We start from the raw sequence: 27,196 nt of genomic DNA, 5'->3' as shown, positions 1-27,196 counted from the left end.
AGCAATTATTCTGCACATGGGTGGAAAAATCCTCACTTGGATAGAAAAGATTAGTGGGAACATTAGTTGAGGAATCTGAAGGGTACCCTGCTAGTCAGTTAGTATAAAGCAGCACTTAGTGGTCAGCGCATGGGACTGACAGCCAGGAACAACTGATTTTCTGTATTACTTCTGCCGCTGACTTGCTGTGTGACCTTGGGCAAATCACTCGAGCCCAATATTAAAAAAAAAATCTTGGCACTGGAAAAAGTTCAGAAAAGGACAACAAAAATGATTAGGGATACAGAACAGCTGCCATATGAGGAGAGATTAATAAGACTGGGACTTTTCAGCTCAGAAAAGAGGAGACTAAAGGGGAATGATAGATATTTATAAAATCATGACTGGGGTGGTGAAAATGAATGAAGAAAAGTTATTTACTTGTTCACATAACAAAGCACTAGGGATCACCAAATGAAATTAATAGGTAAGCCGGCTTAAAACAAACAAAAGGCAGTATTTATTCACACAACACACAGTCAAGCTGTGGAACTACTTGCCAGAGGATATTGTGTAGGCTGGGACTTTAACAGGGTTCAAAAAAGGTGTATCCAAAAAGATACATTCATGGATGATAGATCTACCAATGGCTATTAGCCAGGATGGACAGGAATGGTGTCCCTAGCCTCTGTTTGTTAGAAGCTGGGAATGGGTGATAGAGGAGGGATCACTTGATGATTACCTGTTCTGTTCATTCCCTCTGTGGCACCTGGCATTGGTCACTGTTGGAAGACAGGATAATGGGCTAGATGGGCCAGCATGGCCATTCTTATGTTCTTATTCAAAATACCAATGCTAAAATTTGCATGGAGCTTTGTGCATGCAGAGGGCTTTGGGTGTGTGTGATTCAGTGTTATATTCACACACCTCAATACCTGTGCATACCAATCTCAGACTTGTGTACTCTTATTGTTCGAAAACTGGACATGCACAAAAGTGTGTGGGGACTTTAACATGGGCACTTTTGAAAATGTTGGGCCTTAACCTCTCTGCCCATTTCTACTTGTGTAAAATGGGGGTGGCTATGGGAATTCCCTAATTCTCATGCAGCACTTGCAAGAGCAGCCAAATGCTGTTGCTGTTTTTGTCATGCTTTCTAGAGTGGTTCACCATGATGAGTGCCAGTCTCAGGGCAGGCTGTGATAAAGTAGGACAGGTACCCCAACTGGGTGGCATGTTCTACCTCTAGATTTCACCAACCCAGTAACAAATGTAAGATCCAGAAGCACACTAACAGTCTTACCATGGAGTCAGAAACAGTCCCCTTGGGCATGTGGCCACAGGGGCAGATGACCGTTTTGCGGGGCCCAGGGCAGCATAATCTTGTGGGGCCCCCCTTTGCCCCGGCGCATGCGTGGGGCTTTTTGAAGCGCGGGGCCCGGGGCGGCCACCCCGCTCACCCTGCCGTATATCCGCCCCTGTGTGGCCAGCCAGGCAAGCTGGACTTAGTGATAGTTGGTTGCCATAAATCAAAGACCACAAAAAATTCAGGTGGCTCCTGGTCCCAAGAAACTAGTCCCTTACCTCAGGTCAATTTGTACCTTAGATCTCATACCAAAGACAGTGCTTGTACCCAGGCCTGTAGTAAAGGGTTTATTAATCAAGGGTACATCTACACTGTGGTGCTATTTCGAGATACTTCCAGTATCCCAAAATGGCGTTTTCCGTGTCTTAACAGCATGCCCATTATTTTGAAATATCTTAAATATCTTTCAAAATAACGAGCTTGCTGTTCTGATGTCCTGGTAAACCTTGTTCCATGAGGATTAAGGATTAATAGACAATTTCAAATTAAGCTTGAAATAAACTACATCATTTGTGTAGCTCAAAGTGTATATGTACCCCAAGAAAAAGCAATGAGAGATATTTAGAGGTTAAAGCAGGTAACACATATACACAAATAAGTTATAGTCTATGATTCTGAAAGGTGAAAGAATTGTAAGCAATGAATGTCTTTTAGGGCTAACCCAGGTTGACCCTAAGGATCTCTGCTTCTGTTTCCTCGCTCCAGCCCTGTGAGAGACCAAATAGCAAAGGGGGAGAGAGAGCAATTTTTCTCGTGTTTCTGTTTTATCCCCTTTTTCCAGCATTCAAGCTGATGGGATGGACATTCTTTCACATAACACCAGTGTTCCCTGTAAACTGATTGCTTGGGTGGCCACCCAGGAGAGATTCAAATGCTGCCCAGCTAATTAGCAGAGCGCCCACAGCTAGCAGCGTGTGTTTCTACTGGTGGTTCAGAGTAGGGATGTAAAGGAGTAGTCAACTATACTATTAACCAATAAGCCTAGGTTGACTTCTCTCATTCCCGCCGCCCCTTGTTGCCTCTGTAAAAGCCAGTTCCCCTTCTGCTGGCTTGGTGGTGCCCCAGGGACCCCCTGGGGACGGAGGCTGCTCCGTGAGAGACTTGGACCCTCTGTAGACACTCCACACTGCCAGCTCTGTTTCGGAAGCAGCAGCACGGGGCAGCAGACAGCCGGTCCATGAGGGGAGCTGGTTTTTAAACTGGCTCCCCTCTCAGGCCGGTTCCTGCCTGGCACCCCACACTGCTGCCTCGGATAGAGAGGCAGCAGAACGGGATGGTAGGGGGCTCCCCGGGAGTGGGTTCAGGAGCACACTAGTTGCCAGCACTGCACCCAGGGACTGTAGAATAGTTGACTAACCACTGAGAATTCATGCAGTTACTTGACTATTCTATTACCTGTTATCTAACATTCCTAGTTCAGAGCTGGCATTTTTACAGTAATAAAGCAAATCACACATATCCCCTTATAGCACAGGATACAGACATTACAAGCGAAATTAACGCAACTTACTGGCATTCTGTAGAATGGCAATACTAAGCACATTCTTACAGATCTGACTCCTGTCTTGAAGAATTCTAACATCAAGGTGAGCTGATCTGGTTTCCAGCTATGAGTTTGTCAGTGTTCATCTGACACCCGCAGTTTTGGCAAGAGCTGTCACAATTGTATTAACCAGTGTCATGGCAACCAACACATGTAAATGTTGTGCATGACGTGGTCTGTGTAGACCCCTCTGGTGTGCTTTTGAAACAGGGTCTCATCGGACCATTAAGGTCTAGATGGATCAATTAATGCGCAGCATATAAATGCACTTTAGAAGTCCCACCCCAGAAAAGCACATTACCCCATTGCATAGACAAGTCCAAATACTTGATTTTAGACCTGCTGACCTTGTTGTTACCATACAAAAAGAGCTGAACAGACTGCCCATGCTCCAAAACATAGGAAAAGCTGAACTCGGAGAGACAGAGACCTTTGAGACCATAGAGAGATGGATGATCCAGCGGTTAGGATTCTAGCTAGATACTGGGCCCTGTCACGTGGTCTCTCTGTTCCTTGTGTGAAAACTGAGGAGAGTTGTGCTTTACCTCACAGGGATCTTGTGAGAATTATTATACTAAGGATTGTGCAGTGCTTTAGCATTGTGGTAATGGGGCCCATATAAGTCCTATAGATGGGTAGTTTGTATTTATTTAGAAATGGTCCTGACTAGCTTTAAAAATCTGATCTGGATTAAAATTGCAGCTGTTGCCAGGTTTTCTCTAGCCTCACCGGGGTAAGTTCTCCCCAGTGTTATGTCCTGGCCATTCCTGTTGTTTTTGACAGAAGGCTGTATTCTGACTTCTCTTATAGCACCCATCCAGAGCCACTCCACTGAAGTCAAGATCAATGGAGTTATTCTGGATTTCTATCCACGTCACTAGGAACAGAATTTGGGTCTGCCTCATTTCTTCTTCCACCGGCAGTGCTGATTAAGGAGCTATTTTTGGCAGTCAAAACAACAGTCCATTAAAGAACTGGGCCTACCTTGCAAAGCAGAGTCCCAAGCAGACTGGCCGGATTTGCAAAATGACATGTACATCTTGTGCACACACATTGTATAGTGAGGGCCTTATCTGCTCAGGAAGAATTTAAAGTTATTTAGCTGTTCGGAAGGTCCCCCATGAAAGGGAGAGTGGGAGGCAAAATGAGAGCATTTTTGTTGATAAGAACTGGCAGCCCTGGAGGAATCAAGTTCATTAGACTCTCATATGGAGAGGCCATTTGACTATTCACTCAAATGCTTGGCTGATTTGATAAAGCTGAGGCATCTGTTTTGGTTGGGATAGATTTTGATAAACAGCTTCCTTGTGTATCTAATCTAATGCACAAGCGCTTTCTAACAGCTTCCTAAAGGAAATCTAGGGTTCCATTGAGCTCCTCTACGCGAATAGCCTTGACCCTTGCAACTGGGGTTTTCCCGATCTTTGAGAGGCAAAATGCCACCAAGCATGGATTACTATTTTCTAACCAAATCCACCGACAAATTTTGTTGCTGCTCTCGGTGACCTCTTTGTTAGCAGATCATGATTTCCTTTGTGGGCCATTAACTTCAGTAAAGCAGTGAGCAGTTGCTAGTTTCCCTCGGAGGGCCCAGGGGAAACCACCGAGGTGTGTCAATATTAGTTTCAGTGCAAACAGCAAAGTGGTTTAGGTTTTTGGGTTTTTTTTAATTGTTTTGTTTTCATTTGGGACTGAATGAGAAGGCAAGTAAATAAATTCTGATAGAAAAAAGTTGAGCCATAGACACACCATCTGAGAGTTAGCGTATTCTTTTTATTTTCAAGGGTCCTACATCTGTACTTCCGCCTTTGTACCCACCATTGCTTGCAGGTAAAATTTCGTTCAAACTAGGGATGTGAAATCCCATTTCATTGGTTAACTGGTTAAACATTACATTTGGAGGGAGGGACAGCTTAGTGGTTTGAGCCTGCTAAACCCAGGGTTGTGAGTTCAATCCGTGCTGAGGCCATTTAGGAATTTGGGGCAAATATTTGTCAGGGATGGTACTTGGTCCTGCTGTGAGGGCAGGGGACTGGACTCAATGACCTTTCAAGGTCCCTTCCAGTTCTAGGAGATAGGCAATCTCCATTAATTTAATTTATTTAATCGGTTAACCAATTGAACAGGGGGATGGCCAGGCGCAGAAGCGTCCCCTCCTTCCTGCACAGATAAGGGCAGCTACGAGGCTGGAACAGGCAGGGAGAGGGGCTGCTTTAGCCCCTACCAGTTAACCATAAGTAGTAAACCTAGTTCAAATATGTGAAGGCACGGCTAATGGCATTTAGACCTGTTTTGTGGGCACAGGAAGGTATTTAAGGGATTTTGCCTGAGCTCCTCACAAAGGCACAAGGGAAAGGAAAAGGGCAAGGATTTGGGAAAAAATGACAGTTCTTAAGCTCCACAGAACAGAAGGCTTTGCTTTTTGCTGGCACCTGTATTAAAGCCAGGCATTGCAGAAAAGGCAGGGTGACCTAGGCAGGAGGAGGGGTCATGACTTCATGTCTTCACTGCAGAGCTAGCCCAGGTGATATGCTCTGAGGTTTGAGAATTCAGGGGAGCAGCCACACTGCAAGCCCCTCCTCTAGCTAGTGTCTTCACTGGTGCTGTCGCCCCCGGGTGTTGCTAGGACTGTAGGCTCACATCCCATGGTTCTTGGTGCTGCAGTAAAGTGAGCTGCTCTATGAAGTGTGGGAGAAGAACTTGTCTACCCTTCTGGGTACAAGAGGGGAATTGTGGGAAGGCGCCAGAGGACGTTCAGCGCTTGAGTGACTTAGCCTGCATCCTAACGAGCAGGCTACTGGCCCAAGTAAAAGTACAGTGTAGGTGACTGGTGCCTCTCGGGGGATGGGAGAGCAAGGGTTACAGGGAGGGCCACCTAGAGAACAAGGAGGGGGCATGAGGAGGCACCCCATTTAGCAATTAAAATTTTTTGGGGACACAGGTGGGCCATGCACTTCCTGAGTAATACCACGAATCACCTGTGAGTACAGGGGCTGTCGCTCACCCCCCTAATAGGCTCAGGTAGCCTGGGATAAAAGCACCACGTAACTCCGGTTAGAGGTTTTGTGTATGGACTGGAGAGGTGTTGGGAGTAGCACCCAAATGGGAGCCCAAGATTATCTTTGCAGTGAAGACAGACCCTGGGAACTCCAGGTAGTGTGATGCCTGCTTATTTGCACACACTTTTTACATTTATTTGATTGCTCGCTCAAAATGGAGCGAGAGGAGGCTTGTTTTAAAAGGCCTGTCTCTTGTGGGAAAGCGGAAGATTTACTATCAGCTAAAGAAACAACTATTGGGAAGGGGAGGTGAGAGTGGGAGAAAAGAAAGAGCACTTACAACTGGCATTGCAGCCCAAGGCACGTGCTTCTAGTTAGTACTAAATTTAACTTGCATAAGCTTTAGGCATGTACCGTGAGGCCGCACATCCACTCCCTCCTGTTTCCTTTTCTCCAGCAATGTGAGAGGGCAGTGGGAAAAAGTAAAATGCGAGCCGCCTTCCATGGCTAGAGGGGGAAGATGGTGTTTTGATTGGGTCATTGGACTTGGGAGGATGGAGACCTGCGATTCTGTTCCTGACTCTGCTTGTGGCTTGATGTGTCCCCTTGGGTGAGTCACTTCCTCTTGCTTCAGTTTCCCCGGCTGCAAGATGGAAATAACACTTAGCGCAGCTGCTCCGCTGGAAAGGTGGCAGTTGCTTAAAAATTGTTACCTAAGTTTTTCCTCGGCTTCTGCATACCCATGACAGGGACTGCCTAGGATACTGAAAATCCTGAGGTCTCTGAAGTAAGTTATTACAGGCAATCACTGCCTGTACTTTCAGGGGTGGCAGGTTTGCAGACATTTTGGTGGATCCCAGCGCTTGGCACTGAGACCTCGCCTCCCCCCCTCGGCCGCAGGACTACACATCCTGGCAGCTGCGGGGAGAGGCTGGAAGCCGCTCTAATCCTATTGCACTGCAGGTGGTGGTGGCAGGACTCCCTGGGGCATTTTAAATCGCTGGGGGTGGCAGGCAGAGCAGGGAGTCATGTTGGGGGAGTACGTGGGGTGGCAGAGGGACCACGAGACCCAGGGAAGAGGGAGCACAGATAGCGAGTTTTGGTGGAGCCCAGTCCTGGGCCAGGAATATTCCTGGTGTCCGGGCACCACGGGCCCATGTAACTTTCACTGCCTATGTATACTTTCTGGGGTTATTGTGAGGGGGAATTCACGAATGCCTCTAAAATGCTTTGAAACCCGCCTTCTCATTCTGTCTATCTCATTTCTAGGCTTGTGAGGGAAAGTAGCATTGGTTTATAGAAAAGAAAGGAACCTAGTGCTTCCCCTCCTGCATAGCTCTTGAGAAGAGGCAAAGCTGCCTCAGTGTTATTCTGGCAGCTTATCATTTCCCTTTGTGTAAGTGTTAGGAATGGATCTGTAGCAAAATCTTGATCCAAAATAGAGGGGAGTTCAGATCCAGGATTTTGGTGAAACCCACTAAGGAAATAGGGCTGGTTATGACCTATACCTCCCATCGGAACATCCCTAAAGGGATCATGTCAGGGTTTTGCAGGTGGCCCATGTCTCATAGGTATATCTTATCCGAGGCTGCACTTTAACCGCACACCTGTCCTGCAACATTTGCCAGAGGTGATCGTTTTCAACAGAAGCTGCCTTTGGAGCCCAAGTTCCTGTGAGAAGTCATGGTGAAAAAGAGCTCTGGCTCCTAAATGAAGCTCTCACAATGCAGTATCCGAAAACAAGACCTCAGATTCTAATCTTGGACATAGCAGCATCAATCCAGAATAAACATCCGCTCTGGATTTATGCTGTTGTAAGTGAGATCAGAATCTGACCCAGGATGTTTTTTAAAAAAATCAGTCTTATCCCAGCTGTAGTCTAGAAGTGCTTCACCATCTCTCTCATCAGCTGTCGTCTAAAAGTGCTTTACAAGAGTTGGGAGATGCCGAATTAGTCTTTAGGAATCCCATCCTATGCTCAACTCTCCCCTGCCATGTGGTGCATTACTGATGGAATGTGCTCCCAAGAGTCCAAGCAAGAACTTCTAAAGCTCGGAGTGATCTTGAAGATAATCAGCCCCCTTCAGAAGGTACGTCTGTCAAAGTCAGTGAGTTACCAACGATTTCCACATTCACTGAGCTGCAAACATTGTGACTCGTTTGCCTGGCAGGAAAAGAGCTGTGAAATCTATGCAGATTCCTCCTCCTCTTGTTGTTCCTGCTAAATCCACATTTTTTTTAGCATGGCCTTTAATAGAAATCACTTAATAACATTTATAAACTCACTTATAATAAGCATTCATTAGTCATCACAGTGATGATCCTAGGCAAGAAATTTGTAATTTGACGTCAGAAGGGAGATTAAGAGACTGCTGGAGCCTTGGGAAATGGCTTCATTCTATAGTAGAATTACAGTGGTTGGTGGATGCGGCTAATATGATGTATAATTCGCTTCAGCTGCTCAGGGAGATGAGTGATTATTTTATATATTTAGCAGAAAATCAGGGCATTTTAAAATCGTGAATGGTTTTATATTCTCTGCACGCTGCAGTATTATGAATCATGAGTCTATAAACAATTTATCTCCCGCATGCTCGGTTTTTCATGCTGAAACCTAAAGGGCTAGATTTTTATTACCTTTGCTACATCTGAGTAGTATTCTACTCTATGAATAGACTCAGTGAAACCAACAGGGTCATTCATAGGGCCAGGTTCTATACAGTGTGGGTAAAAAAACCCTTGAAAATCAATGAATGGTCCTGCAACACCTTAGGCTAAGTCTACACTGCACAGTTATTTTGGAATAAGCTATTCTGGAATAGTTATTCCAAAATAGCTTATTTTGAAATGGCACTTCTACACTGCAGGGAAGCCTCAAAATTTGTCCGAGGCAGGCTTCCCTATTGTAGGCGTGCTATCTTGATTTAGAGTCCCTGGAGGAATAGCCCTGGTGAGGGGCTATTTCAAAATAGCAGAAGTGGAGCATCTACACAGCCCCCATTCCGAAATAACTATTTTGGAACAGGTGTTATTCTTCGTAGAATGAGGTTTACAGAAGTCGGAATAAGTGATCTGTTGTTTCAAAATTATTTCCAAATAACGGAATTGCTGTGTAGACGCTCGCATAGTTATTTCAGAAGAACAGCCATTATTCTGAAATACCTTTGTTGTGTAGACATGCCCTTAGTGACTAACAAAAAATATATAGACAGTAACATGAGCTTTTTGTGGGCACAACCCACTTCTTTAGATGACAAATAACGTGAGTAAAGATAGCAGAATCAGGCTTAGTGTGCATTAGGTTTGACCATGCCTGAAGTTAAGCATTTTTCTCTCCCACTGAGATCCCATAGTTGATGGGTGTTCCAGCATCATGGATTTAGGACCTGAAGTTAATGGGATTTTTACTTCTTCAAAGGGAGCAGGGGTAGACGCTGAGCAGGCAACAACGGACCTGTTTCAGAAACTGGCTGCTTTAGCTCACTTGATGACTGGAGAAAGTACTTTATGTGTCTGTGGTGGCTATGTAGCACATCACGGATGTGCTAAGGCAGAAGCTGTACTGGAAGAAGCCTTATCTTGAACAGATGTTATTTATGACAGCCCACAAATCTCTAGGAATCAAGATAAGGAGAGGGTTTGTTTGCTGTGTAGGGATATTGGGGAAACTGCATGTAATTTACAGGAATCTCTGATGGGTCTACAGCATTGCAGAAGGCAAAGCCTCTGTCTGTCTTTATTTATGAAGCAATGTTGGGTGAGGGGTGGTATTTTGAAAAGACATACAACTCTTTGATTCTGAGGGATTTGTATAGCACCTAGCCTCTTTGCCTGTCGCTTTGTAACAGCAGGAAGGTTTTGTATGAACTGAAATCATTTAGAAATTATTATTCTTTGGCTATGACATGTGAATTTGAGTGAAGTGCTGACAGCCTTTGGTCAAGTCTACACTAGACCTGGAATGTTGGCTTAAGGTACACAAAGGGAGCTGGAGTTGACATACCTGAAGTTGAGCTTGGCGCCATCTTCACAGTGGGAGGCCAATGGGAGCAAATGCTCCTGTTGGGTTCCCTTATACCTCATGACTGCGAAGAGAACCATCACCGACTGGAGGCACCTGCAGTGTTCAATGTAGGGCGTTTTAACTAGACCCAATACATCGAATGACAGAAGATCGATCTCCAATGCGTCAGTATAAACGTAGCCTTGGACATTCTTTTTTTGATCCACAATGGGGAGTAGCATGCAAAGTAACAGTGCCCAGTAATGACCTGATATGACAATCTCTCAGAAAGAGAAAGTAGTTCAGCCGCAATGTCGCATTCAGTCTTTGATCACTTCTGAGCCTGCCAAATATCAGGTAAAGGGAGTCAGATTAGATGATCCTGGTGGGCCCCCTCCTAGTTCTATACTGAGGTGCTTGGCATGCCTATTGGCTAGTGACACTTATCATAGAATCCTAGAACTAGAAAGGACCTTGAGAGGTCATCGAGTCCAGTCCCCTGTCCTCACACTAGGACCAAGCTCCATCTAGATCATCCCTGACAGATGTCTGTCTAACCTGGTCTTAAATATCTTCAGTGTTAGAGATTCCAACACCCCCCTAAGCAACTTATTCCAGTGTTTAACCATCCTGACCATTAGGAAATTTTTCCTAATGTCCAACCTAAAACTCACTTGCTGCAGTTTAAGCTCATAGCTTCTTGTCCTATTCTTGGAGGCCAAGGAGAACAATTTTTCTCCCTTCTCCTTGTAACACCCTTGTAGATACTTGAAAACCGCTATCATGTCCCCTCTCAGTCCTCTCTTTTCTAAACTAAACAAGCCCAAGTCTTTCAGTCTTCCTTCATAGGTCATGTTTTCTAAACCTTTAATCATTTTTGTTGCTCTTCTCTGGACCTTCTCCAGTTTCACCAAATCTTTCTTGAAATGTTGTGCCCTGAACTGGACACATTACTCCAACTGAGGCCTAATCAGCGCAGACTAGAGCAGAAGAATTACTTCTCATGTCTTGCTCACAACACTCCTGTTAATGCATCCCAGAATCATGTTTGCTTTTTTTTTTTAACAGTGTCTCGCTGTTGACTCATATTTAGCTTGTGATCCTCTATGACCCTTTCTGCACTACTCCTTCTGAGACAATCAATTCCCATTCTGTATGTGTGAAACTCCACTCCTAAGTGGAGTTCTTTGCATTTGTCCTATTTACCTCAGACCATTTCTTCATTTTGTCCAGATCATTTTGAATTATGACACTGTCTTCCAAAGCACTTGTAAGCCCTCCCAGCTTGGTATCATCTGCATATTTAACAAGTGTACTCTCTATGTCATCATCTAAATCGTTGGTGAAGATATCAAACTGAACTGGTCCCAAAACAGACCCCTGTGGAACCTCACTTGTTATGCCCTTCCAACATCACTGTGAACCATTAATAACTACTCTCTGAGAACAGCTAGTTATGCGCCCACCTGATAGTAGCCCCATCTAGGTTATATTTCCCTAATTTATTGATTAGGAGGTTATGTGAGACTGTATCAAATGCTTTACTAAAGTCTAGGTATACCATGTCCACTGCTTCTCCCTTATCCACAAGACTTGTTATCCTATCAAAGAAAGCTATCAGATTGCTTTGACATGATTTGTTCTTTACAAATCCATGCTGGCTATTACCTATCACCTTATTAACATCCAAGTGTTTGCAGATAGATTCCTTAATTACTTGCTCCACTATCTGGCACAGATGTTAAACTGACTGGTCTGTAGTTTCCTGGCTTGTTCTTATTTCCCTTTTTATAGATGGGCACTATATTTGCCCTTTTCCAGTCTTCTGGAATATCTTCCGACTTCCATGACTTTTCAAATATCTAAAGGCTCAGATACCTCCTCTAGCAGCTCCTTGGGTATTCTAGAAGCAGTTCATCAGGCCCTGGTGACTTGAAGCCATCTAACTTTTCTAAGTAATTTTTATCTTCTAAATCTACCCCCTTCATACTAACATTCACTATGTTAGGCATCCCATCACGATAAATCTTCTTGACGAATACCAAAACAAAGACATCATTAAGCACCTCTGCCATTTCCAAGTTTCCTGTTATCATTGCTTCCTCTTCACTGAGCAATAGGTTTATCCTGTCCTTGGTCTTCCTCTTGCTTCTAATATATTTGTAGAATGTCTTCTTGTAACCCTTTTTGTCTCTAGTTACATTTAGCTTGCTTTGTGTCTTTGCCTTTCTAACCTTGCCCCTGCATACCTGTGTTGTTTGCTTATATTAATCCTTTGAAATTTGATCTAGTTTCCATTTTTTTTATGAGACTCCTTTTTGACTTTTAGATCACATCCAGATCTCCTTGTTAAGCCAAGGTGGTCTCCTGCCATACTTTCTATCTTTCCTATGCAGTGGAATAGTTTGCTTTTGGACCCGTAATAATGTCCCTTTGGGTATGTCTACACTACAGTGTTATTTTTAAACATCGTATTTCGAAATAGTTATTTTGAAATAGCTTATTTCAAAATAACGCGTCTAGACACAAAATGCATTTCAAAATAGTGTTTTGCTATTTCAAAATAGTGCATACACACTGATAGGACGCTGAATCGCATTTAAGGTCATCCAGAACCAGTTCTGGCAGGGCATCAGGTCAGGAGTTCCCTTGTGTGGCTGCTGCCTGAGGCTATCTGAGACCTGTGCTTAAAGGGACCCCTCCCGGTTCTAAGATTCTAAGATTTCCCTGCTTGCCGGTTCTAAGGTTTCCCTGCTTGCTTGCCTACCTCTCTGAGGGAGAGCAAAGCTTTTTTTTCTCTGTGTGCTCTGGTTGCCCTCACTCAGGACACCACAGCACTCTGCAGCATGGAGCCAGAGCCGCCCCTGGGCACTCTGGTGCTTCTCCTGGACGTATTGCTTTGAGCCTGGCAGCATGTTCTGCAGGCAGTAACAGTATCCCTGGTCTGCCCCATTGGGGGCTTGTGTCTCATTCCTCCCTCATGTCCTTCCATTTACCCCTCCCTAATCCCCCTTCCTGCTGTCCAATAAAAGACACGTGTTCATAACAACAAAGCCTCTTTATTGAACAAAATTGGGGTGGGGGGAAGTGAAACTGAGGTGAGACTGGGAAAGAAGGTGAGAGAGGGGAGGAGGGAGGGTGGAAGAGAGGAGGGGGAAACCTGGGAGGAGGGAGCTGGCAGGGGGAGGCAAGAGGAGGAAGGGGAAGGAGAAGCTCAGGAGTCAGGGTTATGGTTCTTGCCAGCCCAACTGTCTCCCAGCACCGTGGGTGTGGAGGCCTCGGCATCCCTGGAGGTGTGGGGAGTGGGAGGAGGAGCAGTAGCTGGGGAGGCAGCAGAGGCTGGAGGAGCAGGAGGCAGCAAGCTCTGCCCCAGGGTCGATGACCACCTAGGGGGCACGGACTGTCCCGCTCTCCAGGATGCAGTCCACGGCATCAAAATAGGGGCAGGGGTCTGGGTCTGCCCCTGGTTGGGAGCTGCCCCCGTGGCCCTGGCATATGCCTGCTGCAGCTCCTTTGTTTTCATGCAAACCTGTTCCTGGGTTCACATGTGGCCTTTGGTGGCCAGGCTGGCAGCCATCTGCCTGTAGACGGCTGCGTTCCTCCATTTAATGAGGAGATCATGGACATTAGAGGCATCCCCCCCAAACCTGAATTAGGTCCCTGATCTCCGCACTGGACCAGGCAGGCACCTGCCTTTTCCGGCCTCTGGCAGGCTCCTGGGAGCTGGCAGACTGGTCCTGGGGAGTGGTGGAGGGCTGGCTGGCACTGGCTGCCTGGCTTATGCTGGGGACACTGGGTCAGGGACAGCAACTGCTGGCTCTGGGCTGGCAGGCTTGGAGCTGGCACAGGCCCTGTGGCCAGAGTCTACCCCTTTAAGGACTCTGGGGAGGGTGGGAGGGAGAAGAGTTTTCTTGGTTGTGCCCAGAATGGCCACCAGGGCATCCTGGGAAGGGCTGGAGGCCTCCTATTGTGAAATAAGCATCTACACAGCGCTTATTTTGAAATAGCAATTCCTTGTGGAATGAGGTTTACCAATTTCGGAAAAAGCCCTCCGCTTTCGATTTAATTTCGAAATAGCGGTTTGGCTGTTTAGACGCTGGTAAAGTTATTTTGAAATAACGGCTGTTATTTTGAAATGACTTTGCTGTGTCGACATACCCTTTGAAAAATTGCCAGCCGACTTCAGTTGTTTTTACTCTGTCTTGTTTTCCATGGGACCTTACCTACCAGCTCTCTGAGTTTACTGAGTTTTTCCTCAGCTTCTATGAATTTATGATCGGGAGTTCCTTGGATAATGCAAAACTGAGGCTAGCAAAATGCCTCCATCATTCTAGCTACCATCACTCAGAGAGGAGGAGTTCCTACAGGGATAGAAAATGCCCCTTCCGTTGCCTTAGTCTTCATCTCCACTATGGGATTACAACCGCTCAGCTATGCCACTGTAAATAAGCTGCTGTCCTACCTGTGATGTAGGCAGGGCCTGCACCAGGGCGATGTGGCAGGAGGGGAAGCACGAGGGGACACGTGTCCTCAAATGCCAGGGGCAGGAGGAGTAAGGGGATGGCCAGCAGCCAGCGGGGCCAGAGATTCTGGGGCTACGTCTACACTGGCGGGTTTTTGTGCAAGAACGGCTATTCTTCCGCAGAGTGTCCACACTGCCCACCCATTCTTGCACAAGAAGATTTACAGTAAAGCGTAGTAGGAGAGGGCTTCTTGCACAAGAGCTATGCTCTTTTCTAACAGGTGTAAGCTCTCTTGTGCAAGAGCTCTTGTGCAAGAGGGCAGTGTGGACGCGCGGCAGGGATTTTTTGTGCAAGAAAGCCCTATGGCTAAAATGGCCATCAGAGCTCTCTTGCGCAAGAGAGCATCCATACTGTCATGGGAGCTCTTGTGCAAAAGCACATCTAGCACATGGCAGTGTGGACGTGTTCTTGTGCAAGACTTCTTGCAGGAGAACCTTTGCGCAAGATGTTCTTGCGCAAGAAGCCGCCAGTGTAGATATAGCCCAGGTGTCCAGAGGGACTAGCAGAGAGGAATCTGGCACCCTCAACAGGGGTCCGGCTCTCCCGCACTCATCAGCAGTGGTGGGGGAAGCAGAGTAACATGGCTGCAGCTTGGTCAGCTTTCCTGGCCCTTTGCCCAGGGGGGACCGTCCCCCCACTTGATGGCAGGAAGTGGCGAGTCGCAGCTGGGGCAGAGACTGAGTAAGGGCCGCATTGCCCTGCTTTTGCCGCCACTGGCAGTGAGCACAGGAGGGCCTGGCCCTAGTAGTCTAGGAGTGCATTGCTTGTGGGGAGGCCCTGGAGGAAGCGATGGAGTGGGGGTGGAGCAAGGGCAGGGAAGAGGAGGGCACAGGGGGGAGCGGGGCAGGAAAGGGGCAGGGCAGGGAGAGGCAGGGCTTCGAGTGGAAGAGGATTGTCTCAACCCTTCCCTAGGCTGGGAAGGGCAGTCACATGGCCAGTGTCCCCTCCATGTTTCCCCTCAACCAGTCACCCCTGGCCTATACTGTTGTACCCTGTGGGCTGGTCTACACTAGAAAATTTGATTGACCCAACTACATTACTTAGGAGTGTGAAAAGTCCACACCTTCATCAACAGAGTTAAGCTGACCTAAGTCCATGCATAGACAGTGAGAGGCCGACAGAAGAATTCTTCCATCACTCTAGCTACTGCCTATTGGGGAGGTGGGTTACCTCCGCCCATGGGAGATCTCCTCTTGTTGGTGTAGGCAGGGTGGTTTTGCTAGGAAATGGGTCAAGATCATGTAAGCTACTGACTAGTCACAGCATCATAACTCCCTTGTAGTCTACTAAGCTAAGAATTTCAACTGAGATGCAGAAGGTTCTATAGCCCATTACTCATCCTAGTCTGCGTTTGACTTATGCATTTAATATATTAATGATTGGCCACCTACGCCTCCAAGGTGAAACATTCACTTCTTCGCCTACACTCGCGAGGTGAAACGTGGCAGCTGTTTACCGGCGAACAGGAATATTGCACAGCAGTTGAGACAGGAAGTGACTAACACACTGTAGCCAAATGAAACAGCCAGGGAAACGTTTAGGAAAAGAGCATATAAGAATTTAGAACCTAAACTCCATAACACAGGGCTTCACAGTATCAAGTCAGTTCTGTACAAATACAGAAAGACGAATGCTACCTACTGAACTACTATTTTCTGTATCTCTTAGATGTTCCTTGGAGAAATCTCAGCCTAATCCTGACTAACTACAGGCTCACAGCAGAAAATAGCATCTCTGTTATGTATTGATAACAGATGTGGCTTCCCTTAGAGCAAACCGTTCCCCTTAACAGTCTGCCTTAAAACTGTAGGCTGCCAACAGCTATCTTACATGAGTCTATCTGGAAAAAAAAAAGACAGCTTATTGGTGACGTGCAGCTGATGTTCTTTAAATTACTCCAGAATTCGGAGTGTAACAGTTGCTACAGCTATGTTTCCTTCACTGTGATCTGACTGTAATATCATTTGGTGCAGTGGTTGTGTTTGTTTTACAAACAATAAGTCCTTTTGGCTCTCCCAAGACTACACTGAATCTCAGACTGGGGCAAAGAGTGTAAACATTATTATTACCCCCTCTAAAAAACATTCTAAACTCATGTCATCTCCCCGAAATCACGAGACGTTTAAAAATGGCATTTGTTTAGAAGTCATGACAATTTATTTTCTTTCTGGATTTTGAGTCTTTAGAGTTCACTTGCGCCGCGTTTCCATGTATTTCTCTGTGACCTGGAGGGTCAGACACTTACTTTTTTAAAAGCCGAGATTCTTACATAGTCACATGCATCTGGGAGCTGAAACTTTAGGAAAAATGTTGATATGGTGCTGCCCGTACTTGCAGTTTTAATTATCGATGTTTAATTAACACCAGACTCACCTATGTAAAGTGCTCAGACTTCTGCCAGTGCCATGTATGTGGACATGGGCCTTATTTTGTTATGATGAATAATAACATATTTTGAGACCCAACCACACAGGACTATGTAATTTGGAAATGGAAGTCACAGAAGGCAATGAAAAAGACCCTAAAACATATTTAAAACCTCACCGTTTTTAAGCCCATCTTGTGGGGTTTTTTTGAGGACCTGACTCATGACAGAATTGGCAAGACTTAGTTCAGTGCCACTGACTTCCAAATTAAAGGAACTTAGAGGTATAGGAATTTGGGGAATGGGTAAGTCTATTCATCTGCCAGCTCCAACTTTGATCTAGCACAGCTCCAGGCCAGGGGAAAGATTTCCGTACAACCCCTCCCTTTTCAGACATGCTCTCTTCTTCACTGAGCTTTCCCCCTTGGTTTCTTCATGGACTGCAGCCATCAGCTACAGCCACCGGGGCTGGAGTTTTACATTTGTTGCTAATAGTTACCAACATCGGGCAGTTTAAAGATCAGCAGCCAAATTCACCCCTGAAGGCAGCTAACTGACATTAGAGATGACTCAGGATTGGGATGCCGGAACCAGAATCCTTTGGCACTTTGGAGAAGTTCAGAACCAAACTGGGTAGCCGGGGCCCTTTGTAATTTATTATGATGATTTGTATCGTGGTAGCACCTAGGAGACCCAATCATGGACAAATTGTACAAGCAGGGCTGCCGACGGGGAAAGGGGAGGGAGGCAAAGGGGACAAGTTTCCCCTGGGCCCAGAGATTTAAAAGGACCCAAGTTCCAGGTTGCTGCTATCGTGGCTGCAGCAGTAGCTTGAACCTTTTAAAATCACCACTGGAGCCCCTCGTATTGCTGTTCAGGCAGGGCTGGGGGCTGGCTGCTCTTAGCCCCACCCCTTCTGCCCAAGACCCCGCCCCTTCTGGAGGACCCAGACCCAAGCTCCACAGCCCTCATTGCCCAAGGCCCGGTGAAGTCTGTCGCCAGCCCCATGTCCAAGCATCAGCGATTATACAAACATATAACAGAGACAGACCCTGTCCCACAGAGCAAGCGCTGGCTTTGTGTGCAAATGATATTGCTCATTGCTGGCTGACACAAAAAGGGGACAAAAGGCCTACGAATGGTAGAGCTAACCGGCCTTTATATTAGCTGACGTGATTAGGGTCTCATGCATGTGGGGCTCAAGGATCAGCACTCTCCTCCGCTTAGCACCTGGGAAGCATGTACAGGTGGACCTCCCTGGTCAGGCACCCTTGGGACCTGAGTGGTCCTGGAGGAGGGATTTTGCAGGACCAGAGGTCATTTTTGTCTCCCTCCCAGCAGCCCCCCCATCTCGGCTTCACTCCTTTTATGGCCTCCTGATGTGTGACCATCGCTGGTGCCCTGATACGGCATCCCACGGCCCCGCTGCTGGGGCTCTCAGCTTTGCCGCGACAAATCACTGACCCGCCGCTTGTGCTCCTGGCTCTTCCAGCTTGCAGTCCCACTGCCAGACCTGCTGCTCAGCCACCGGGGTTCCCAACCCAGCCAGACCTACTGGGGCAGCACCAGCCCCACTGCCAGGGCTCCTGGCCCCGCCAGCCCTACTGCGGCAACCCCACAGTCCTGCCGTCAAGGCTCCTAGCCCCATAGAAGCAGACCGTTCCACTGGAGCCTGCTGGCGTTCTGGCTGCTCTGCCGTGGGCTCAGCCAAACTCGCGTGGCAGGGCTCCTAGCCACTGGCCTTTCTGCAGCCAACCTGGTTGAGTTCCTGCTCCCTGCAGGGCTCCTGCCTCTGATCCTTCTCTCTGTCTCTTTGCTCTAGCAACATTCGTGGTCCGTCCTGAGAGTCCTGGTTCAGAGGTTCAACCTGTATATGAGATATGTAATAACAACATCTGTTCTTGGGAGCACACTGATGTGCTAGACCAGTGGTGTGCAACCTGTGGGTCATTACCCCCAACAGGTCGCGGATATCTTCGCGGGGGGTCACGATGCTTAGATGTTGGCGGACCCTAAGTGTGGTGCTTAGATCCGGCTGGCTGGTGGCTGGGCCCGGCCATGTGGCGCCTAGATCTGGCTAGCCGGGGGATGGGCCCAGCAGTTGGCGGCCCCCGTGGCGCAAGGGTCGCAGATCAAAAAAGGTTGCGCACCACTGTGCTAGACCATCTGTAGTAATAATACTTACCACCCTTCAACCAGAGCTCCAAAGCACTTAATGAGAAAAGGAGCCTCCACAAGTATGTGGTAGAACCTAGTCTCCCCATGTTTACGTTGTGTACCACATCTACTGAATCAATACTCCACCTACCTCTGCCTGGACTTCAGTTGATAATCTAAGGCTTTGTTCTGCAAACGGGTTGAAAAATTTCTGTCAAAACTGTTTTTCAACAGAAAATTGGGGGTTATGACACAAGGCATTTTTTGTAACGCATGTCTACTTTCCACAGAAAATTATTATTGTTGTTGTTGCTGTCAAAATCTGTCAGCTGAAAACGTGCATATTTTAACTGAAAAAGGGATTGTAATTTGCTCATTATTCCCCATTTTCTTCTGTGGACAGGTTGGACCTCCCTGGTCCTGCACTCTTGGGGCCTCAGTGGTCCTGAAGGAGGGATTTTGCCAGACTGAGGGGTCATTTCTGCCCCCCTCCCACCGGCCCCCCAACCTGGCTCTGTTCCTTGTCCAGCCTCCTGGTGGGCTCCCCACGTCTGGCCTGCCCTGCCATGGCAACCCACAGTCCCACTGCTGGGGCTCTCAGCTTTGCCGTGGCAAACCACTGCCCTGTGGCCCGTGCTCCCATACCGGCTTTGGCAGCACTGGCCCCGCCAGCTCACAGTCCTGCCACTGGGAGTCCTACCCTCCCCTCCGCCGCCAAGGTTTCTAACCCTGTCAGCCCTCCCAGGGCAGCACCAGCTCCACTGCCAGGGCTTCTGGCTTTGCCAGTTCTGCTGTAGCAGCCCCGCGGTCCTGCTTCTGGGGCTCCTGGCCCCACCACAGCAAACCGCTGCCCTGCCGGAGCCTGCTAGCATTCCAGCCACCCTGCCACTGGCTCAGCCGGACTCCCGTGGCAGGGCTTCCAGCCACTGGCCTCCCTGTAGCCAGCCTGTCTGGGTTCCTGGCCCCTGCAGGGCTCCTGCCTCTGGCCCTCCACTGGGTCTCTTTGCCCAGCAACATCCATGGTCCTACTAGACCCTGAGTGTTGCCGGACCAGGAAGTCCCAGTTGAGAGAGATTCAACCTGACCTGGGATTCTCCAGGTGGACTACATTTCCCATAAGGCATCATTGCTAGGAACTTCATTATGTCTGAGCTTCTCATCACCAAGAGGATACGCCTTGGTGCAGTGTGGGAGATATAGTCCAGCTGGACATGAGGCACAAATCTGTAAATCCCATTTTCAGTCAAACTATTTCTGATGTGACTGTGTGAGAATCTCAGCTTTCTGCTTAAATCTTAGGTCTCTCACCCTTGTAGTGCAGAGAAATGCACGAGTATGTCATCTAACTGCATTGAAAAACTCCAAATTGCAGCAGATAAATAAAAAAGAAAACCAAATGTGGTGTTTCTATAAAAATCTCCCAATTTCAAAGCCATACTCATGATTTTGGAGGATCCGATTCATGATTTTTTTAATGCTTGCTGCTGGCAGTAGTCTTTATATTCTTAGCACTATTTTCTCAACTGCTCAGAGCACATGTTCAGTCTCAGCCTGGTAGGGCTATTGCTCCTTTCCCTATGCACACTTGTGCACTCAAAGTGCTTACCTATTCAGAAAGCAAGCCTCTAGGTTCCAAACAGTAATCCCACAACTCTGGAACTAGAGCTGTTGTTCTTGCGCTCAGCCTAGGGTTTTTCGGCCTTTTTTCTGAAACAACTTCACTTACGTCCACACTGCAATTGCGTTCTTTTGAAAAAAAAAAATCTAAAGAACAGAGGGTTTTTTCCGACATTGGTAAACTGCTTTCTACGACGAAGAAGCCTTTTGGAAAAAGACATGTGTGGATGGGGACGAGGGAGTTCTTTCAAAAGAAGAGGAAAGAGGAAAAAGCACAGGTGCCCTGTGGTCACTCTGTCCATAGTAATCACAGATTAAATGCGAGATAACATCCACACTGAATGGACACTGTCTTTTGAAAAAGCAGATTGCCTGCAGTCTAGACCTAGCCCCAGTATTAAGAAACAAAACGAGTCCCACTGCGATGCAACCTGGGTGACAGTTAGAATTGTTCCTCATAAGTGTCTTTCCCCTATAAGAAGCTGAATGCATCTTGATGTCTGTTCCTTAACAAATCACAATTGTCTCTGACTGATTAACAGACAGAAACATGTCTTAAACACCTCTTGCTGTGTATTGCTTTCCTTTAGGCACTGCAACAAGAAAGCCCTTCCAGAGGATAAGAATGGCAGCCCACAGGGAATGTCCTGTGGGTCTCTCAAGAACATAGCTCATTGCCAGGAGAGACTGCCAACAGGCCAGAGTTACTTGTTCAGGCTATTCCAAATTCTTAGGTATACCTACGGCCCCCATCACAGTAGCATGTTAGCTCCTCATAATCATGTAATTTATTTATTCTCACCCCACGTCTGTGAAATAGGGAAGAGCTATTATCCCCATTTTACAAGAATTGAGACCAAGAGAGGTCTAGCAACATGTCCAAGATCATAGACAACATCTATGGCAGAGTAGATAACCTCCAGAGTCCCACACTAGTGCTCTAACCATTGGGTCAGCCACTCTTTACTGCTGCCTTCTTCATTCAACCTTTTCCATGACAATTTTCAAGGCTTGGAGCCTTAACATACTGATGACAACATCTGATGCTTTAGGCTTGTGATGGTCCACAGAGATGAGATTCAGTGGCAAAATTGCTGTTGGCTCAATAGGGCTGGAGTTTCACCCACACATTTTAATTTCAGACATTCATGCCGATGACCGCTAATGTCCAGATTTTCAAAAGAATTCAGCTCTTATTTAGGCACCAAAATAAGAGGCCAGAATTTTCAGGCGAGCCGAGCCCATGATGTGTTGAGCTCTTATGACAAGAGTTTCAAAAGGGCCACAGCATGTGAGGGGCTGTATTAACAATTGGCCCACCATTGTGGATGTAGATTACTTCAAAATCTGCCATTAATTCCAAATGAGATACTCCACTGTGTTTTACAGTGGAGTGTATTTTTGAAAAACACAACATGAGTTGGTATAAACCCTGCACATTACACTTGAAACATTTCTTTATCTTTGTTATGAGACTACTTGATTGATGACCTAAGTTGTTATCTGAAATGCAGACCTCTCCTAGTCTGCTTAGCTGCCTGAAAAGCCCAGGCCACAAACTTAACTGCTTTAAAGAAAGAATTCTCGGAGCTGGATGAAGGAGAATCTTGTGCAACCAAGACGTTCTTCTCATGAGAACCGTTAGGATACGTCTACACAGCAATGTTATTTCGGAATAACTGATGTTATTACATCGTCTGTGTCTATACTACAAGCAGCTGCTTCGACATAATGTTAAAATAATGGCGAGCTGGGGGACTTCTTACTCCAACTCCTGCAACCCTTATTTTATGAGGAGTAAGGGAAGTCGGAGGAAGAGTGCTCTTTCTCGGACTTCCTGCTCTGTAGACGGCTCCAAAAGCCAAAATAAGCTATTTCGACTTAAGCTATGCAATTGACGTAGCTCAAGTTGTGTAGCTTAATTCAGCTTTACCCTTATGGTGTAGACCTGCCCTCATTGTCTATTGGTGTTTTTTACCTTCTTGTGATGTACACGTTCAGCCTTCCCGGTCTGGCACCCTTGGGACCTGACCAGTCTTTAACCAGGGAATTTGCCAGACCAGAGGAGGCCAATGCTCACTTCCAGCTCTGCTTTTCTACAGCTGCTGAGGATTCTGCTTTGTCCTCACTGCCCTGCTTTCCCCTGGCCATCAGGGACTCTGCACTCTCCCAGCTGCTTTCCCCCAGTTGCTCTGCTACCAGTGGCAACTCCACTGCTGTCAGGGGCTCTGCTTTCCCCCGGCTACCAGGGGCTTCACCTTTTCCTGGCTACCAGAGGCTCTGCTCTCATGGCCCCCTAGTCTGGCAATGGTCTTGGCCAATGTTCCCTCTAATTTTTTTTCCATCCAAGTGCAGAATAAATTTTATCTGCACCAAGGCATATGCAGGCATGCACCACCAGAACAACCTGGCTGTGATCCAGTATATCTGGTCCTATGTTCCTAGGCAGGAATTTTTCCACTTAATATAGCAACCCAAATACTAACTTCTAGTTAAAGACAACTTTTTCCAGAAACCAGCCCCATCCAACTAACTTGCACATTAATGGAATTAGATATTGGCATGCCACTTGTTAACAACGTTTGTGGAAAACTGCCTCTACTTCAGTGTTTCTTAACTGATGGGCTTGCTAGCGAGTGGAATCTGTGATAATTGTATGGTCACAGTGAAGTGATGTAACGCACTGGTCAGTGTTGTTACAGGTGCCCCTTTTTGCCTGATCCCTAGACGATGTGAGCCTGTGAGAGGCCTCTTTAGACTTCTCTAGCTCAAACTGTAGCAGCTTGCGCTTCGAACTGTGGTGAGCCCTGGTGTCTGTTGACAGCACTGGTGGCTGCAGTGCTGTGATTGAACATAGCTCTATGATTATGCTGGCCAGAAAGAGGGGAAAACAGTTGCCCTAGAGCAGTGGTTCTCAAATGTGGGTCAGGACCCCAAAGTGGGTTGTGACCCCATTTTAATGGGGTTGCCAGAACAGGCTTAGACATGTTGGGGCCCAGGGTCAGAGCTGAAGCCGAAGCCCAAGCCCCACTGTCGAAGGGCTTCGGCCCTGGGTGGTGGGGCTGAGGTTACAGGCATCTTGCTGGGCATTCCCAACTGGACAATGGGAGCAGGGCTTTGAATTAGGTTTCTGTGCTTCCTTCCGGGTCATGTAATTTTTGTTGCCAGAAGGGGGCCATGGTGCAATGAAGTCTGAGAAGCCTGTCCTAGTGTAATCATGCTGCAGAAGGCTAAGGCGTATCTAAGGGAATGTCACTTGTGGCCAGTTCTATGTTAGACCTGGAAGGTGGGCCTAAGGTATGTATTCTACGTAGCTGTAGTCAGCTTATTTTAAGCCAAGCTTGGCGCCATCCCCACCGCAGGAGGCCAACAGGAGCAAATGTTTCTGTCGGCTTCCCTTGCTCCTCGCAACTGTCAGGAGTGCAGGTGCTGACTGGAGCGGCCCTCAGCATTCGATTTATGGGTCTTAACTAGACCCACTAAATCAAATGCTAGAACATTGACCTCCAGTGCCGCGAGTGAAGACATGCCCTAAATGGAGTTACTGTTTCACAGGAGAACTTACAAAGGGTTCACAGAGCGGAGAAGCGAGGCAACTCTTAGGTCAGTACAACATTTACATTGAGTGATAAGACAAAAGTAGGGCAGTAAAAATAAATTCTCAAAACAATAAAAGAATTTGATGCGCATGATTGCTCCTTGCCAGCTCATAATGGTTACAGCCATGCGTGCAAAGTGTCATCTGTCATGTCATTTTTTGTGTCTCGCATTGTACTTAACGATGTCAAACTTGCGAAAAGTTCTGCTCCATCTCAAGGTCGGCAGTAGGCTTGAGAAACACATGAAAATGAAAGATAAAACTCTACATGTAGTACACGCACCAATAAGAGCCACAGTCCAATGATACATCATTTCCATTACCGTTCGCACCATTGATTGATGGGCCTTTCTGTAGGGGATGAGAGCTGTAATTCACCTTCATCCCTATCTTGGTTCTTTGACTGTTCTCTTCTCTATGTCTTGTATGATAAAATGCACCATGATTTCCAAAACAGCTCATACGAAATGATGACTTTGCAGCAAGTTAAGAGTAACAATACCTTTTCATGCATGCAACTCACCTCCCTTCAGTATGTCTTTGCTGCAGCCAGAGGTGTGACAGCAGCATGCGCAGACAGCCCCAAACTAGCTTTGATCTAGCTAACTCAGGTAGCAGTAGTCGTGAAACTCAGTGAGGATCTGTTTAGAACTCGGGTGTGTTCTCTAGTGGAGGCTAGCCCATGCTGCGGTGGTTTCATTACTATTGTTATCTGAGATAGCTACACCAAGCCAGCTCAGATGTGTCTACTGATGTGCAGTCAGACATCTGATTGCAGTGTAGACATGCCCTAAATCAGGGATGCTGGAACAATGTGTATAGCAGGGGGTGCTGAGCAGTGTTCCCTGTAAGCTGAGTGCTTGGGCGGCCACCCAATGGAGATTTGAATGCTGCCCATCTGATTAGCGGAGCACTCAGAGCCAGCAGCACATGTTTCTACTGGTGGTGCACATGTCTGGTGCACACCACCAAATTTATTCCATACGTGGATAAAAAAAATTAGAGGGAACATTGGTGCTGAGGGCCATTGAACCAAACTGTAATCCCTGTATACAATGGAGACCACTTCAAACCAGGAGGTGCGGCATCATTCCCTGGAGCTCTAGTTCCAGCATCCAGGCCCTAAGTCTGATTGTAATAGTGTCTTCTGAGTTTACACACAATATCGTGTGACCTCTGTGGTACTGCCAACCTCAAGTTCAAAACTCATAACTCAGGGCCCCAAAATTATGAGGTTGGCTTAAAAATCATCTGATTTTAGAAAAGGATAGATTTGGAGATGGTCACTGTGTGCCTTCTGGTTTTCGAGGTCCTGAGGGTTCACTTTTTCAAGCTCTTTTCTGCTTTGGAGGATAGAGTCATACTTCAAAATGATCTGGAAAAACAGGAGAAATGGTCTGAGGTCAATAGGATGAAGTTTAATAAGGACAAATGCAAAATACTACACTTGGGAAGGAACAATCAGTTTCACACATACAGAATGGGAAGTGACTGTCTAGGAAGGAGTACAGCAGAAAAGGATCTAGGAGTCATAGTAGGCCACAGGCTAAATATGAGTCAACAGTGTGATGCGGTTGCAAAGAAAGCCAACATGATTCTGGGATGCATGTTGTGAGCAAGACACGAGAAATCATTCTTCTGCTCTACTCTGAGCTGATTATGCCTCAATTGGAGTATTGTGTCCAGTTCTGGGCACCCCATTTCAAGAAGGATGTGGAGAAGGTCCAGAGAAGAATAACAAGAATAATTAAAAGTCTAGAGAATGTGACCTACGAAGGAAGAATGAAAGAATTGGGCTTGTTTAGTTTGGAAATGAGACTGAGAGGGGACATGCAACTGTTTTTCAGGTATCTAAAAGGGTGTTACAAGGAGGAGGGAGAAAATTGTTCTCTTTGGCCTTTGAGGATAGGACAAGAAGCAATGGGCTTAAACTGCAGCAAGGGCGGTTTAGGTTGGACATTAGGAAAAACTTCCTGTCAGGGTGGTTAAATACTGGAATAAGTTGCCTAGGGACGTTGTGGAATCTCCATCTCTGGAGATATTTAAGAGCAGGTTGGATAGACATCTATCAGGATGGTCTAGACGGTGCTGTGAGGGCAGGGGACTGGATTCGATGACCTCTTGAGGTCTCTTCCAGTTTTAGTGTTCTGTGATTCAATGATTCTGTGAAAACTGCACGACTGACAACCTTACTTCTTGTGGAAGGGATGACTCTCTTAATATATAAATGTGCATCACTGGAAGGAATATTTGTAGTAGCACCCAAGACTAGTTAAAAGTCAGGGACTGGGGAAGAAGGAATGAATTCTCTTTTTCTGATTTCTGTTCATAGGTTGCACTCCTTCCATGTGTGAAACTGCTACAGACATCTGTAACGTACCAAGGTCTTGAAATCACACAGCATATGCAAGAGAGACCCACAATTTTAAGAAGAAAATCAGTGTTATGGATTAATTAAGTTTGCCTAAGATGAAGTAATATTATTACATCATAATATCTGGCTTTACTCAGTATCTGCCAAACCAAATAATCCCAGAGCTCTTAACGCTTTACTTACAGCTCCACTGTGATAAAGCCATTTCTGGGTTGACGGGTGGCAGCTAACTAATACAATAAACAACAAAGGGGGAGGGAAACTTTGGCCAAGCGCTTTGAGCAAGCCTCCATGCCTAAGAAAAGAGCCCAAAGGATCTTGAATTGCCATGGGTTTAGTTAGCAGATCTACTCACAGTACAATGCATGGAATTCAGAATGCTTCAAGCTTGCACGGTTTGAATCTATGTTTCCAAGGAGTTTAGGTATTTATAGCTTGAAATTAAGACCACTAAGTTGTTGGCCTTCAGCTGAAGTGTTGATATCAGTTCTGTTAGGCTATGTCTACACAGCAGCGTTAAATGACATAGTCTGCATCTACACACAAGCAGTTATTTTGACATAAATGTTGAAAAAATGCTCAGCAGGAGGACTTCTTTCTGGATAACAGGTACTGGCAGATATAAAGCAGAGATCTGAAATTTTGCAGGGTTGTAGGTACTAAATTTTATCT

The 27,196-nt window shown here is 46.5% G+C and overlaps 1 protein-coding gene across 2 annotated transcripts in view; it reads left to right on the top strand.

The window, feature by feature from the left end:
* The window catches only part of ARK2C (arkadia (RNF111) C-terminal like ring finger ubiquitin ligase 2C), a 112,854-nt gene that overhangs the window by 22,671 nt on the left and 62,987 nt on the right, over positions 1 to 27,196 (top strand). Inside the window, exon 1 of one of the 2 annotated variants that reach the window (XM_075932728.1) lies at positions 6,237 to 6,497. The exons of the other annotated variant lie outside the window; for it this stretch is intronic. The gene's annotated coding sequence lies outside the window, so the exon portion shown is untranslated. Of the gene's footprint in view, positions 1 to 6,236; positions 6,498 to 27,196 lie in introns of those variants that run through there. 2 annotated transcript variants of the gene reach the window in all.

Source organism: Pelodiscus sinensis, chromosome 6 (genome assembly GCF_049634645.1).
Source record: "Pelodiscus sinensis isolate JC-2024 chromosome 6, ASM4963464v1, whole genome shotgun sequence".
Taxonomy (NCBI): Eukaryota; Metazoa; Chordata; order Testudines; family Trionychidae; genus Pelodiscus; species Pelodiscus sinensis.
The sequence above is the reverse complement of the archived record's forward strand: the minus strand, read 5'-3'. Positions and strand labels throughout refer to the sequence as shown.